The following is a 17,998-nucleotide window of genomic DNA, read 5'->3' on the forward strand; positions in this document are numbered from 1 at the left end:
CGCTTAACATAATTTACGATCAGTCTATTAAAGTGTAAAAGGTTTTCTCCACCGAAATAATTTTTGCTAATAACGGTCCCATGATGGGTCCATTGTGATCCTCCGAAAACCTGTCAGCGCAATCATTACGCAGAGCACTGAAATTTAGAAGTGTGTAATACCTCTTTTTCTCTCTCCTTTGGCTTTACAAACGTGGGTCGGTCTGGGCCAACAACAAAAAACTTTGCCAGTTGCCGGGATCCTTGCAAAGTCACGGCAGTTGTACATTCCAAGTGCATACAGGTCTCCATGCAATTGGTTTTTCCATTAGACTAGTGGGCGCACTTGCTTCCGTTATCGACCCATTCTTCGCAAATCGAAGGATCTTTTCACTGGAGCCTCGTCTTCCATACATACACCATGGTCTAACCGGCGCATTCCTTAGTTTTTTATACGCTTAATTATATCCATATCGTCGTAGATCTCATACAGTTCATGGTTCCAACTTCTTCGCTATTCCAAGCTTACGGGGATCCAAAGATCGTGCGGAGAACAATTCTCTCGAATTCTATTGTGCATTTTTATCTCAGCCACGTCCTTTTAAATTGTGTGTAGCAATAGCTAAGGTTTCTAAATGTCTGATATGTGAATAGCCAGCCTGTGGGGATTATCGTCCTAATGGAGGTTGTTAAGAGAAGGTTTTATTTATATTTATTTCTGCTGTTGCATGCCACTCAGTTGTTGCAACTGTGAAAGAATAGTACAGAGAAAAACGGCAGCAACAGTAGCCAGCGTCTGGCTAACAATTATCTGAAAATCACAGTTGGACTATTGGTATACGCGTCAGCAAAATAAACTACGCACAGCAGGTTACCAACGCCATACGAAGTGGCAGCCATTACTGAGCGACGCTTAATGTAGTAAAACGACTATACCACGTACCGCCTTACGCGCTCACCTCCTCAGCAACAAGCTTGCGACTTTTCCACTATCTTTCCCCCCTCTTAGAGCTAAAAAAGGCAAAAATGATAGAAGAAATAGAAGCATAAGCACAAATAGAGATTCTAACGGCAACAGTTTGCACACCAGTGCCTGTCTCTGTTTTTCAGACTTGGCAACCCGGCTACTGGCTGCCTGCTACTTGACTGCTAGCTAGCGGAATAGATTTTCGGGCTGAATGCGCGCGCGGAAATGAACACAGCAAGTGGCTTTATGACAACTGCAGCAGCAATAGCACTAGCCACAACTATCACATAGTGCAAGTGCTGTAATAACGACAAATAACAGTACCCACTTGCAGCAACAGTCGCATGAATAGCAGCAACAGCAATAACAAAATGCATGGCAGTTAGCGCAACCCAACGGCAGTGACAGTAGAGCCGAAATTGTTATGTTGTCCGAATGAATGCAGCTGCCATAATGGAACCGAGCAGCAACGGCTGAGGGGAGAGCTGTATGGTTGGAGTGCTCAGGCTTTCATTCTCGGCAAGTGTCAAAGTTTACTGCAAATTATCGCATTCATTATACCAACGACTGCAGTACAACAACAACAAAATTATTGCACAATGTTGCATAGCTAGGAACAGGAGACTGAAGGACAACATATTTCCCTATTACACAACCTTCTACTTCTGCTGCGATCGGCAGCTCGACGAAGGTGCTCAACAGCACCTTTCCATCTGCCCTTCGCCCGGCCCAACCAAATCAGTGTGGCATAGACAAAAGCAACAAAACTAGCTCACGGTTGAAAGATGGCAACAAGCCATGTACAGTTATCCAGTAAAGTACTCGAAGTGTAGCAGCAATTTGCCTGCTGTGCTGGTTACACGATTACCCGGCCAACGTTGAAGAAAGACGTGAATGACTTTGTGACAGCATTGCATTTAGCAGCGCCCAAATTTCCTACTCGGAAGTCAACTTTAGTACATCGTGCCCGCCTTGTGACTTTGCCACTTTGGCTACTTCAGCTGCGTGGCTCGTTGTGGACGTCTAGAGTTTCGCACCGATAGGGGCTGCCATTGCTAACATTGCTGCTGTTGGCACTTTCGATGCGCGTTTGGTTGGCAACATTGAATGAACCAACTTTCGGTGTTTGTTGATTTGATGTGTTTGTATACTACATAAGCGATATATGTATGTATGTAGATGAGAAAAGTCGCGATATCTAAAACTCAAAAAGCACTTCTGGCACGGCAAATAGGCTGCGGCGTGAAGATGAATAAGCAGGCCAAGAAGTAGGTGAAGCAGCCGTTTGTAGGGCAAAATAGTATTTAAAATAAAGTGGTTGAAATGTAATATTTTAAACTTTTTTGGCGTGACCCGAAAATTGTTTGGAATTTTTTACTTAAGCTTAAACACAAATATAACTGTATATTTTTCGATGATATTTTATAAGTGGCAAAATATATAGTCAGCGATAAACATAATTAAAGTTGCATAAGATGAATTGTTTAATGTAAGGCGAGTTTGGCGAATTCTTTCTATGTAGTTAAGAAGCGAGCAAGATCGAGGAGGTAGGCGTTCACTTTCGAACACATGTCATCGATTCTATTGACCGAAGTCATTATCGTACAAAAATCGGCGTAAGAGGTGACCGAAACTGCATCTTGTGGTGGAGGGAGTTTCGAGATATAAAAGTTAAATAGTAGAGGGAAGAGAACACCACAATGTGGAATCCCTTGTTTTATTCTTCTTAGTTAGGCCGGGAGTAGCAAGGCCTCAACAAGTGTCTTCACTACTACGGAAGCGATAGTTATCGGACTCCCCTAGGTTGGCAGGCTTTCTTGATTTCAGTAGTGGAATTACTCAAGTATAAGATTGGTCATCTACAAATTGAGGAGGCAAATCGCTTATCATCGATCAGACTCTCCAATCTAGGTTGTATTTTGAAAAAGAGTTCACACTTCGCGGTGTTGGTATCATGTTTATACCGAAAAACTAACGGCCAAATTTCATCATTTTACTTATCATTCAATGACGAACAATTTCCAATTGAAATCAAAAACCAACAAAGAGACATATATATTATCCTCAGTTATGACCACAAAAGCAAGAACAATAACAAATAGTATAGAATGTACGATGTTTCTAAATGGCAATTCTCCAAATTGCTCCCCAAATTCATACGCGAATCCATTAAGATTGTTTATTTTTGTAAATATTTGTGATTATACAAGCAAACAGTTAGGAGTTTTCTATTTCCTTACTTTTCAAACTGAAAGCGCACATTTGGCAATAGACACTTCCGGCTAAATGCATACACAATACAAGCCCTTTTAGGCAACTAAAAGGATATTACAACTAACAATGCCACAGAAAAAAGGACACAACACTTATTTTGTGGTTTGGCTATACAAACAAGTCCGTTGGTGTGCTGCTCAATAAGTGTTGAATTTAAGAAAACAGTGTGAAAGCTGAACCTAAAATGAAGTGACACAAATAACATATGTGTTTACTTTGAGTTTAGGAAAATTAAAAAGTAATTTGTCGAAGACCTTACGGAAATGAGCCTTTATTTATTTTGGTTTTGAATTATTGGAAACAACCGAAATGCAAAATACTTTATCACACTTAACATTTGGAAAATTTTAACGAGATATAGGGAAAATTCTTAATATATCTTGTGCGAGTCTGTAAAATATTTTACAAGAGGATAAAACACCTCAATCCGTTGAAAAAAGACAGCCGATAGCATCGCTGCAGCATCAGGCAAGAGTTTACTGTAACACGAACTCTAATTTCTGAGAGAAATAAGCAACTTCGACTTGGATTTGCGAACAAATACAATGATATGGATGAATCCTTTTTGACTTTTGACTCCTGCTTACTAATGAATCTAAATGCAACATGCCCGGAAGCGATGGCCGCGCAAAACATGGACGTAAAGCAGGGACAGCATATCAAACACATAATTTAATACCAGCCGTTAAGCATGATGGAGGTAACATAATGCTTTGGGGAGCGATAGGAGCAGCTGACATGGGCCATCTAACGTCTTTTAATGATATAATGAACAAATATGTATATAAAAGTATTTTGGAAGAACATATGCAGTTTTCTGTTGATTGCTTGAGTCTGGGAAATTTTTGGATTTTCCAACAAGACAACGATCCTAAGCTTACAACGGGTTTAGTACAGGAATGGCTGTTGTATTATGCCTATGTATTGAGACTTGAACCCGATTGAGCATGTTTGAAAGCTATTGGCACAGAAAATCATCTGTGCATCTTCATCTAGCAAACAGTTCTTGATATAAGCTCTGGCCTGGCCTGAAATTACGACACGGTTCTATCTATGCACGCCATCTGAAAGCAGTTATTGAAGCACGAGGTGGACAAATAAAATGCTAATAATTTAATTTAAGTCAGAAAATGAAACTTTATGCATTGGATTTAAACTGTAAATTCAGATAGCATAATATTAAGTTAGATTAAAATGAACTCCCCATAGATTGTGTATTCAAAATTATAGGTATTTTAAGATTCGTAACGTTTTTGGATATCTCTCTTTCGGAGTCATATTAATTTCACCGCATTTTTTCATAAAACTAAATATTTTAACAAATTTCCTATACAATAAAAAACATTCGTTTACAAAATAAAAATAAAACCGATAATTATATGATTACTCTCAATCGAAATTGTCATTTAGGCTCTTACATACGTGTTGAATACCGCAGCATAATTAGCAGGCTGCTGTAATCCAGCCACATGTGGTGTACGCCGCCAAACCGAGAGCAATACCGATCAGCAAGCGAAAAGCGGCATAATCAGGTAGTAAGCGTTGTTGTTGACACGATTTAGCGCAGTTTTTGGAATAATTAGCCACGTGCTTGACATGCACATGTAAACTGCCAACAAGCCAACATGCAACACGCATGCCACTCGAATATGTTAGCCACAGGCGCACAAGCGGCAGGTAAATGAATGGAATGACAAGTTTTAGACGCATAGACAGTTCCATACAAAGCAGCAGCGCTCTAACATCAGTGGACATTATTGCATTTCGAATAAAAAGGTTACCGCTTCTGTGCTAGATGTGAATGGGTTAGGATCACAACTCCGAAATTTGGCTGCAGCATAGTGCTTGCAAACGCGTCCTGACATATCCGGTCAGATACACGCGCCGCCCGCAAGCGTTTGAACGTGCCGAGCATTCGTGAACGGCATTAAACGGCGTTGGCGGGTCGGCGCAGAGCCTACGAAAACAAAACACTGATTCCATACAAACACGCATTCATATTTAATCGTAATCAAACACTGAAGCGGTTCAGCGCGCAATCATGGCTACGTTGTGTATGTGCGCTCGTTGACAGCAATCGTTAATTGGAGTAACAACAACAGCGGCAGTAAATTAATTGCCGCGCACACTCACTCAATCGTTGTTGTTGTTGTTTTATTGCAGCAACTACGCGAACTGCATGTGGCATGTGTCGTTGGCTGGACAATTAATGGGCGCTTTGCAGCTTACGACCGGGTCGGTTGTCGGTTGTCGGCGCATCTATTACTTGAAAACTTTAACTGAAAGCTTTTGCCGCTCAGTGCTCACCGCCGCCGCACTTACCACGCATACCAACCAGTGACAAATACAATTGGCTTGCAGTGACTACATGGTGTTGCGCCTGTGACTATGCGCCACAATTGCACGCGTCGCCAATGAATTTGCATACGCGCAATTTATAGCGTACGTCTTCCCAACCAGCGCGCACAGCTGTACATACCAACGCGCCAGCACTCACTCACTTCCAGTGTGTGCGGAATGTTGCTTTGCCGATTGTAATTCGAGCGCTGTTCGCAGTATGCTTGTGTGTGTGATATGTGGCATGTGGCATTACATGAAAATATCGGCTTACGGCAAGTGCTTGCGAGTGCGGACAAGCGCGCACACTTGAGTTTTTTCTCACGCATCAATTAGGATCGATTAGTGCCATAATAAAATCATCCACGAACAAACACAGCGCGCAGAGTGCTTGGGTGGGCACTTTAATCGATTGGCAAACAAGCAGGCGGCAGAGTGTTTGCATAAGCAGTAGTAGTGGTGGTGGCATGTAATACTATAGCGCCTGCAATGACGTAACGCTTTCCGCTGAAATATAACAATCGATTTTTTTCTTTAAATTTAATTTTTCTATTGCCTCCTTCGTCCTTGTTTGCCGTGTACTTTCATGTATCGCAACACCAACGTAAAATCCAGCGTTGTTGTAGTAAGCGCTGGCAACAATAGACCGCCTCCGCACAATAAAATATGTTTCCTATAATCGTCTTCAATTTCAGCTGCCTACATCCATGCTCACGCATTCATCAGCATCTTCTTTACATTGCATTTGCACTCATACATTAATGTATGTTTACACACATTTTCCCGGTTCTCTTTCCCCTCTTCACTGCGCAACTTCGTTCGTTTGGCTAGTCGCAGCTGTTGAGGATTCATGGTGTTGGCCACCATCGCTTAATGGATCGGCAAACTTTATACTTTACATCGAACATATTTAGCGCATCCGCACAGGATTCAAATTTCTTTGGCACATCCGTTGGATTTACAGCACTCGCTGTGAGTAAGTGCCTGTAACAGCGCTGCCATTTCGACAAGCTGATTGATTTTCAGTATAAAGTTTTTGTTGTTTTCTATTACAATTTTTAAATTCATGTTCTTGAATAGATATTAATTCTCTACAAAATTAAGTTAACTGTAATCAAAGAAAAGCTGCATGGCATACATATGTAAGTACAGTGTTTTGGGTGAGAGAACGGGCATTAATAGTCATTCTTTACACATTTAGTTCAATGGTCCACTAATACCTAAGTAGTAAACTACTAGCACAACAAACGTACAAGTCAGATTTAACTATTATCACGATATCTAAAATGATATTCTCATTTTATTGTCAACATTGCAGGGACAGGAAGTATGAACATAGAATCTCTTGTCCCATAATGAAAATGTCAATGAAACAATCTTCGAAATTTAATTGGAGCTTATTAGACACAATATTAAGAGGGATTTGAAATAATCTTAATAAATTATATCAGCTACTCTAGTAACATGTGATCCGTCACATTGAACCTGGACTTCCCTTTTGATTCGCCGATACAAAAACAAATTTCTTATGTTATATAGATATGTAGATATCCGTAAGCTGGGTTAACAATGCCTTTATTTAATAAGATGTCAGTGGACCCCGCAGCATATTTGCAACATCTTCATTCAATTTGCACATTTGCGCGTCAAGGTTGCCGATGTTTCCTTTGAAATCGAGCGCACGTCGGACGCTGCGGTCGCTTTCAATATATTGGCGGTGAGTTGTAGCACACCTTGTCGCTGAATTCGCCACATTCGGTTGTACGCTAATGTGCTAACAACTACTGAAAACTCCTCCCCCCAAACACCAGCCAGCACATATACCACAACCAATATAACCGCTGTCGACACAACTGTAGCTAATATGACTTGATGCGTGCACCATTTCAGCGGATGCCGCACGCTGCGGTAGACAGCTCCACGCGGCATAACTTGCAACTGCAATTTGCAACGTGCAATCAGCACCATAAATTGCGCGATACGCCCAGCCGAGCGCGAACGCGACCACGTACTAAATACATACATACATGCAGTAGTGGACCAGTGTGAAAGGTGAAACTGGTGAAGTGCTACGCTGCGTACGGTATCTAATTGATTTGGACAACGCAGTGTTGTGTTGGCAGCAGGAAATGCTCAAAGCGTCGCGGCGGCATCAATTGCTCGCCGGTGACTGTCAACAGTTATGTTTAATAATATTCTAATCGGTCCGCATTGATATTTATCGTTTTTCTTGTTGTTGCAGACGGCGATGTCGGCGGGCATTTATATTATGTACCATGCTTACTCTACATAGCATAGAACAGCATAGCAGTGCCGCTAATAGCTGCTCGCTTATCAGCTGGTTTCAGAGTTCATCTTAAAGTGCTAGTGTGTGAAATAATTGACGCTTGGCCGATATATGTATGTATGCTCCAATTTAATATCAAAATATGCAGCTTTACTCAGAGTTTGTATGTTTGCAAGTGCTTGCCAACGAATATAAGTATATGTATAGAAAAATATATATGAGCTACATACCGAGTTTGTATTTACAGTTGATAATGGCGCATCTTCAATTTAAAGATGCCAAGAACAGTTTAGAAGTTCATAGAACAACTTTCACAAAAGCTATAAAAATTACTACATACACATTGGCGTTTATAAAAATCGTAACCCTGTATACCTTTTGAAATGAATCTAAGCACTGAAATCAGTACTAGTCATATTGTAACCGAAATTAAACCAGTTAAATTGGGACCATACCTTTCTCACTTTCCATAGTTATTGCTAAGTATTTTACAATGATAGAAATGCGGGCCAGTCGATGCTGGCCGAATAAAATATTCTTCGTATAATAATCAATAAAAAGCGTTTCTATAAATCAGTAAAGGTTAGAGCATAATATTAGTGGGACGCTTTTTAAATAATCTCCGTTTCATCTAAATCCCCTAGCACTTTGGGTTTGAAAGTACACAATTCCAAAATTTGTTTCCACCTGGAAATACCAAGTCAAACCAGGTCACTATTCACCTGATCTTTCCTACGGAATGGAGGTCTTCTTCTTCATCTGCTTCTACCGGTGGGTACTGTATCGAATACTTTCAAAGCTAGAGTGCTTTCGTCTATTGGAACAGCATGATCTAGGCAGCGTAGCCGCTGTCTTTTTATTCGCTGAACTATGGCAATGTCGTCGTATAACTCGTCCATCATATGCGACATTCGCCGTTGCCAATGTTCAAAGGACCATAAATCTTCAGCAAAACCCTTCTCTCGAAAACTCCTAAAACCTAATCTCATCGGATTTGGCATCGTTCACGCTTTTGCTCCATAAATGGGAATGAGAGTTGGGTTTTTGTTCGTCGAGAGAAGACTTTACATTTTCATTGCTTACTCAGTGTATTTATACTTTACTTGTTAGTGCAGAACTCCTAAACTATAAAGATATTGGAGCTTTAAAAAAAATTGCCGAAAGTGGATGCTGTCCCAATTAATACAGTTTAGCTCTATGCCGAAAAGTGTGCGAATTACTGTAGGGTTTACACATACCCAAGCACTCAATTGTAGAGAGTACATAGCAGTTTATTTGTCCAATGTTATCTGGAACGGAAATTGATTTCAAGTTCGTTGTGGCACATTGCTAGACTCGAACGCTCCCCACAACATAAACGTTGGGGGCTGCACGTATTTCCGAATTGTTCGATGGAACAATATTCAATTGAATTTCTACGTTTTTTCACCATTTCACCAAGAGAGAGACACAAAGAATGCAACCAACTTAGACAAATGTTGAGTCGTGCCACACACTTCCGGTCTGCGTTTGCTCTCTTAATGCCGACAAATTATTGCAATTCATGGCATATTGTAGCAAAGTGACTCGTCGGCAAGGTAAAAGGTGGAGAATGTGAGAGTGGAGTGAGTTGAGGAGCGCAGCAAGACATAAAAGTGGGTTGTTGGATGACTGTGTAAGCGATTTGATTTTTGGTCGGTGCACTTGTTACTGTTGCGCCTCCTCAGCGGGTGGGTTCCCAAGCCGCGCACATACACTTGACTTCTGCTCCGCTCCGACTGAGTTTCGGCAAGAAACTTCCTCGCTGCCTGCAAGCATTGTTCCCACTCTTTTGCATTTATTTACGCTTCTACCTTTCACGTATTGTTTTTAGACGACTGCTCCAATTTGCCTTGCTGTTTTGTGCTTCTTTTCGTTTTCATTTTTTCTACTTCACTTTCATTGTTTTGGTGATTTCTTTGTTGCTGTCGTGTACGTGGGCGGATTTGGAAGTTTACGCGCCGTCGAAGTAAGCGGAAATAAACTTTTCAAATGAACTAAAAGTTAAAAACGGTGCGCATTAAAGTGCAAAATCCATCAGTGCGAAATAAAAAATCAGAAAACAAAGGCTCGCAAATAAAACGTGAAGACGGGTGGAGACAGAGAAATATTATATATTTTGCCCTTTTACTCATACACAGTAGTCATTGTTTGCATGGGTGTACATATGTATGTTTGTTTGTGGAAATGGTAAGAGTTCTGCACTTTTGGCAAACACAAGTGCTCTCATTCCAATTGTGGTGCTTGTTGTTGCGTGTTTTTACTCCCGTCGGGAGTTTGGCCGTTGATTGCAAGCGTTGAAGAAGTCACATTTTATTTACTCTTTTTGTGTGCTTTTATTTGAAATTCTGCTAGAAAAGCAATGAAGCTTTCATCTAAAAACATTTCGGCAGCTTTCAGGTGAAAGTTTTGCATTGCAATACTGCAATGTGTAGGCGTGTATTAAAGGCTGCAAATTAAACAAGGAAATGTTATAGATATTTCGGCGTATAACTTGAAAGCACTAATGATTCTCAATTATTTCCGACTGTTTGTGACCATGTTGGTAATCTCAGTGCCCCTCTGCGCATATTGCACTTGAGACGTTATTTTCACAACCAGCGAAAAAGTGGTTATTTGGACCAGAGAGCAACTTGAAGCCAACATAGGTTTATAAGGTCGTTGATAATAATAAATCGCTAATTGTTTTTCTATATAATAAACCATTGGTTTAGTTACTCTTTTAGTTATTCCTTATTGAAAAAAAAAAACATTTAACAGAATAGAAGCTTTATCAGAAATTTGCTGAAGCGTCTCAGGTTGTCTTGAAAAATTATTTTTGGGGGAAAAAACCCACGATTCTCGCTCAGAACTCTATAACTGACTATGGCTCCTTAGGTGACTCCTGTCAAACAGATATCTAAATAATTGTATCATTCTAAAATCGAAATAGTTTCCTTCAGAATTTCAGATGACTATAAATTAATTCGAAATTAGCCAAGTCTAGTTTTCACAGCAGATACGAGAAATTAATCATATATTAATATATAATATAATTTCTCGAGAAATCATTTTGGCTTAATGACTGATGATTTTTACTCTTACTCTTATATTCAAGCTTAAGTCGAATATTTTTGATAATCGAAGCCAATGGAATGGAATGAAAATAGTACATATATACATACATTCATATCTTAGAGAATCATTTCAGCCGATATTGGTAGCATAAGGTATTCCAGAACAGTCCAAAGAAGGATACAACGAACTAATTTACCTAGCAGAAAAGCAAGAAAAAAATGTTCAAGATGAGTTTAGAATTCGCGAAAAATTATGCAAATTGGTCCGGCCCAGGTGACGAAAAAAAGCGGTGCTATCTCCTGTAGAGCGACGAAACAAAAAATAATTTGTTCGGGAAAGATGCAACGGAATGTTCCTCCTCAAAAAGACAAAGAATTTCATTCACGGTTTGCAGCGTCAACATAATGGTCTGCGGCTGCTTTTCAGGGTATGGTGTAGGACCAATACATCGTATTACCGACACCTTGTGGTGCTTTTATGTTAAGTTAATAGTAAAACGAGGTTAAGACTGATTTACAAATACATTTTACTTACTTTCAAAGTCAAAATCTTAATTAGTTTAAGCGATAAGTAACTTCAAACTCAAAGCATTTCCCTGTATAATTTTTTTTGTTGGTTCACTGGGCATATGTATGTATAGATATGTGTTTGATTAGTCAACTTTTATTATTTTCGGCAGACACCAATGATTTATTTGCGTATTGTCTGATCTACAATCACAAATCATAAATCATATTTACAGTTACTTGTCATTGTCGTTAACTTTATTATCGGTTTCTTGGGCATTCAAATTAGGCCCTCAATGGGTTTTATGCAGAAACTTAAGCACATACTTTCTTATTGATAGCATATATTCATGCGTACAATCAAAGTTATCTCTTTGATGCTTCGGAGCAATATGTTCAAGCAATCAAAAAGCTGCAACAACGAATGTCAACAGAGAGAACAATAACAAAAACAGGAAAACCATAAAACAAATTGAAGGAAGCTGGCAACCTGCAACAAAAATTATCGCTTGTTATCGCAACGCAACACAAAAACAACTCGCTGCAATTAGTAAATCACCAAAATATCCCAATAAATCCATTCTCACGAGCATTTCTTTCTACATTCCTTTAGTTCGAAGTGGAAAAAACCGATGTGAGAGCAATACGTATTTGTGTGTGTGCGTGTGGCATAGATTCTTGCCACTTTGCCACTTGAGACTTAATGTTTTCCAAATATTTCACAACCAACGTACATACTTTAAGTATTTTCCATGAAATTTGTATAAGTATGCAGCGGCAAATGAAAATGAGGGAAATGAAAACGAGCAACTGCGACAACAACATTATTATAATATTTTACACAATAAATATTTTACACAATATTTTTCCAATTAATTTCAAATAAGCATAGGCACTTACAGGAGTGAAGCACGAAAAAACTGAAATAAAATAAAATAAACAAATTTCATGCAAAACAAACAAATTTATGGCATCCTTAAAAGGCCTGAAGTCTAGAATGGGGTCGCGAAGCAAGCAAGGATGACAGCGTAATAGCGACGATGCAGGTTTTCGGATGATTGGTGGTCTCGTGCAGGCGACAGAAAAGTGTGCGTGCCTTTTACTATGTCGAATTGAAACACAATCACATACTAAACTCTAAGTGCCCTGTTAGAAAAACTAAAGAGCTGCTGAGTAAGTAGACAGAGGTAGATTAGTTATAATTTATATTAGTCATTCTGTTTTGCACTGATTTATTTAACGTGAAATGGATAATGCAAAAAATGCTTTCTAATGAAACCCAAAAAGAGAAAACGCGTAAATGCGAATCACTAAAGATTTACTTTGCAATACGTTGATAAAGGTAAGTAAAGGAGTTTTCAAAAAGAACGCTACAAAGTAGATCGATAGGGATAGCAACTACGACATATTTTCCCCGCTCTTTTGACATGTCTCTTCAGTAAGGTTTGTAATTTCATCATGGAAAGATATACGATCCAACAACGAATCAAATTATTAAAATTTGCTGCCGAAAGCTACGTCCAATTTATGGTCGTCATAATCGTCCTGTCAGATCAACAATTGAGCGTCTGGTGGAAAAAGTTGAATCCACAGACACAGTACAAAATGTTCCAGTGTCAGTGGAACAAAGAAGTGCCAGTAGAATCGAGAATATTGCTACCGCAGGGACACATAAGGAAGACCCAAATCAGTCTCTCCCATGTCGTTCTTAAGCGTTGAGCATCTCTGTGACGTCGTTGTGGCGATTTTTGCGAAAAGATCTTGGTCTACATATTTACAAGATCAAATTGACGCAAGAACTGAAGCCGCTTGACCACCACAATCACCGTAAGTTCGTGAATTGGGCTGAGCAACAACTTAAAAATTATCCGATTTTTCATTGAAAAATCATCTTCTGCGATTAGGCTCATTTCTGGCTGAATGGCTTCGTCAATAAGCACATACTTATATACTCCACATATATTCCATGAGTCACCATTGCATCTCGAAAAAAGTACGGTTTGCTGAGATTTATGGGCCGGCACGTTACCGTGAATGGGAATCGCTATCACTCAATGATAACCTAATATTTTTAGCTCGAATTGGATGATATGGAACCGTCGAAAATTGGGTTCAGCGTCTGGACTTCTGCAAGCGTGCCCGTGGTAGCCATTTAAAAGAAATTGAGTTCCATAAATAATGCCATCGAAAGTACTTTCACAGAAATAAAGAATTCTATTGATATCCCAATATGTTATAGCGCTCTTATTGGAAAACCCTGTATATGTTAGAATTATGATTTGTGATACGTTTCATTTCTAAAACCATTTTTGATCAAGTAGCTAGTGTAAGCATTTAACAAATTTCTTTTACTGAAGACTCAACAAAAGAAGATATCATCAATATCACTTTTTTGACTTTCCTAGAGGGTGCACACTTATGTAAGTGTGCCGGCATATGTGTCGCTATGAATATTTAAAAAAAGGTAAGTACATAGGCGCTACTTAAGTACACAGTATATCGCATTGCCCCTTCAACTTGCCACAAACCGCCTGTAGCGCAGTGGAGTGACAAACGATCTGTCAAAATATGCCACATGAGCGGCACACAACCAAGCAACATGCCTAGATTGCAAATATGTACATACCAAAGGGCATTTGTGTGTGTGTCTGTATAATCACATAAGTAGACACAACGTGGTACGGCCTCGTATGCAAAATGTGCCTGACACACTTGAAATGCTTGCCCCCGCTATACGGATCGGCCTACGGACTACAACAGCAACAGCACTTCAGATAAATTTCTACTGCTTATCCTCGGTGGCGAAATTTCGCTGACTTCTTGATTTTGTGTGTCTCAGATTCTCATGTGTTTGGTGTTGTTGGTGCTGTCGCTACATATGCGGGGGCTAATGTTTTGAAATAGAAGTGTGGGCGCGGCAACCAACCACTCAAGAACGTTACACGCAGCACTCGAGCTGTGCCTGTGACAGTGGGAGATTTAAATTTTTTCGCAGTTTTCAAGCAGTGCTCATTGCGATTATTATTTAATTTCATTTTGTTTTACTTTTTCATAATTTACAGCAGCGTTCACAGTTTTAGGGACGTATATAAAGTCATGAATAGGCGAACTGCAGTTGCCAATTGGTCTGCTAATAATACCAAGTAGGGTCTCGAACCATTTTCCGATTTTCTGTCAAGATGTTTGGAGTAGTAGGTTTCGTTATGAAGACCACAGAGCCTAGTGACATTTTGAATCGAATATTAAGTTTTCCATAGGCTTTGTTTGACTTCCTTTGATTTCAACCAACTAGTTGCCTTACCCATCTGCCAGTGCCACACACATTTTTCCACAACAACATCTCTCCTTCAAAAAATTGTGTCAACTTAATACAAATTTATACTGCTGTCTTCACTGTTGTTGCAAGCGTTCATTGTCGTTGTCGTTGTCACAATATGTATGTTTTTATGTGCGGATGTTGCACAAATGAGTACGAAAATGATTTGCTGCCGATAGCTATTTCCTTTCGAACACCAGCCACCCATCGGCGCGTACTCCGATGAGCGCACATAAATTTCCTCAAATAGCCGGGAATGTGCCACACACTCACACATTGACGCTACGGCATGCAAGTACCAACAAGCGTAATTTAACGAAAAAATGTTAGCGGGACGATCCATTCCGTTCACAGTAGAGAGATAGCAACAGCAGCCGTTCGTGCTGTCGCTTCATTTGAATTGATCTCAAATTGACCTCAAAAAAGCCGCGAGCTACATGCCGCGAAAGCAATAAAATGCTTGAGTTATTGGCCACCCCACCGCCTACTTTCTGCCTACATTATAGTCGTTACGTTTTTATGATGTCAAGTATATAAGAGTATGTGCGACTGTATCGCTACGCTGTCAACGCGCTTAGTGGCTCCGTGACTCTGTGGCTCCGCGGTCCGGCATGGTTGACTTTGCGTTGCCTACAATTTAGAGTGTGACCAATGTTGCACGTTTTTCAACTCGACATTTTAGTCAGCTGACCTTTGCTGCAGCGAGTTCAGAGACTGTGTTGCAGGCAGAGGTACCATTTATGTGCGCGCGAGTTTAAAACTTTCAATTCCGAATTTCAATGTCGTGTTGTTCATGTGAAAATCACTCCTCAACGCGAGACCGGCACATTCCTAAAGTGTGTCATCTTTTTCGACAGAGAGATTATTGTTTCCCGTTTAATTTTATTGCTTTTTACCTCGTGTGGAAGCTGTACATGGAGATGGTGTTGGTAATTTTGCCGCAAATAAAACTGGCGTGGTTGCAATCGATTCACCACCAATTAGAAACATAACATACGGATTTTCTCATCCTGGCGTCTTGAACCAAAATACTTTTCTACCTCTGGCATCCCAGACGGGGGACAAAGCAACGGCCCAGTACAGGGACCCATAAAAGGAGGAGGCGTCGAAGGGGTCAATCCCCTCCTCAATCTGAGGCAGCCCAGGTGATCCCGATGACCCTCGAAGGATAAGAAAGAGTGGTGCCACTATAAAGTGGCCAAAACAGAATCATAAGAAAAGTACCGAAAGGTTGGAGTCATCCTCCATCCCACAACGGAGCCTACTTCAGATCGGGAATCCTATCTTTACTTTTTCGGAGAAAGAAGGAAGATTCAGACTATTTGAATTACCTCTTTTTATAGAAGATCTTTTGGATTTTAAAGATGGTCCAAAAACGTGATGTCAAAATGCCTTAACGATACCTTCCAATGTCAGAAAACGAAGAAAAATGATCCGGAATCAGGAAATCTCGTTAGTGAGTAGGATTTATGAATGTAAATGATTCATTTTACGCCTCAAAATAACCGTGTTAAAAATTGCTGCGAAGCTTCGCATTTCGTCTCCTCATACATCAATCAGCCTTTTCCAAGTCAACAGCATCCGAAAAATTTTCGCAATTTTTTATTAAACTTTTATGCCAAAATTATCATTTACTTGAATCATAATTAAATACCAAATATTTTGTGTGTGTATCTTGAGATCAGATCCAAGCGCTACGAATAAAATTAATAAAGCGGACAGCTGGAGATACCTCGCTAAACATCGCACGGGCACTGCATCTGCCGCATTCACGCACACACATGTAGAGGAAATTAAGTGAATGGGACTGCATAGCATCAGAGCGCTTCACACTTGAGTGTGCAAGGATGCAGATACTCAAGTCAACAAAGACACGCTCAAGTACTTTGTATTTCTACACTTTTTCGCTTTCAAAAATTCCGTTTGCATGACAAAAACAGTCGCGTACCGCTTGCTTTCATTACTCTTGTTAGCGCTGAGTACTTCAAAGGTGACAAAGGCAAGGAGCAAAGCAAAGCCATGTGAGTAAAGCAATGTGAATCACAGCAAAGAACGTGCAACTGTGCCGGCATGCTTAGCCTTTTACTTGTTCTTTTACTCAAAGCTGTGAAACAAAGCAACCTACCTGCCGGCTTGAGCTTTGAGTCATGAGGCTGCGGTGCGTGCAGTGTGACTTGCCACCCACGACTTCAGTGAGGCTGCACTGAGTTAGGATGAGTCAGCTGGGCCCATACCAGTGCACGCAATGTCTTTAGATTTTACGCTGCAACACCTCTAAGCTTTGTCCTTTTTAGCTCACAGTGAACTGCAAACACCACCAGCCAAAGAGAGTGTGCATGTGTTTGCTCATACATATGTGTTGGGCATTCTCCTCCACAAGTGCGTACGCAACTTGAGAATTCCGAAAGCCAAAGCTACAGCAGCAGCAGCAGCAAAAGCAGTGGCAGCACAAAGCACTGCGCCAGTGGCAATTTGGCATTAAGTGAAACTGCTTGGGGACATGCAGCTTCTTTTGCGCAAATGCTCCTTAGGTCGGTGGCGTTAAACAATCGTACGTCACACAAAGCGTTGCAGTGCCACAGGCAATGCTAGTGACAACCAACAAAGTACATAGTCGAAATAATGCAGTAACTTGCATACAGCGCCACCCACTCCTTCGCGCGTTGCCACATCGTCGCTTTGAAGCGTACCTTCGCTCTATTAGCTTTTTAATGAGCCCATGCAGGCAGCAAAAGCAAACAAAGTACAGTCGCCAGCACATGCGATATAGAGACTGCAAAAAACAGCAAATTACTGTGTTTAAAGCAAAAAAGACGCTACACATTGGCCGCTTGCACCGAAAAACGGCAATGTCTGCATTGAAAATTACAACAGTAACAGCGCCAACGTGACGACGTTCATTCGCTGTAAACACTTCGTATCTACACCAAGATCTTCTTGGTTTTATGACTCTGAGAACGCGGCTATTGCATGCCGTCAGCGCACCTCCAACTCAATCTCGACCAGCGTCAGTTGAAAATCGTGTCTGTAAAAACGTGTAAAAGCGCGTATTTCTTATGCTGCTTCTAAGCTTTTTCCACATTCAAGTTATTTGTTTTCATTGTCGCTTTATCGCTTTGTGTGGCACCGACTTCTTCGCTGCGAAGTGAAACTCTTCGAAAACACTAAAACTCCGCTTTAATCCATTTAGCTGCACGCTTTTGCAAGCTCTTCAAAACGGTATAGCAAACGTCAAATGCGTTTTTATTACAGCGGCCG

General features: G+C 40.4%; 1 protein-coding gene across 3 annotated transcripts in view; it reads right to left on the reverse strand.

The window, feature by feature from the left end:
• LOC105217953 (tyrosine-protein kinase Dnt) overlaps positions 1-17,998 on the reverse strand; it is a 150,153-nt gene that overhangs the window by 100,803 nt on the left and 31,352 nt on the right. The gene's annotated exons all lie outside the window — the stretch shown is intronic.

Source organism: Zeugodacus cucurbitae, chromosome 3, assembly GCF_028554725.1.
Source record: "Zeugodacus cucurbitae isolate PBARC_wt_2022May chromosome 3, idZeuCucr1.2, whole genome shotgun sequence".
Classification (NCBI taxonomy): Eukaryota; Metazoa; Arthropoda; class Insecta; order Diptera; family Tephritidae; genus Zeugodacus; species Zeugodacus cucurbitae.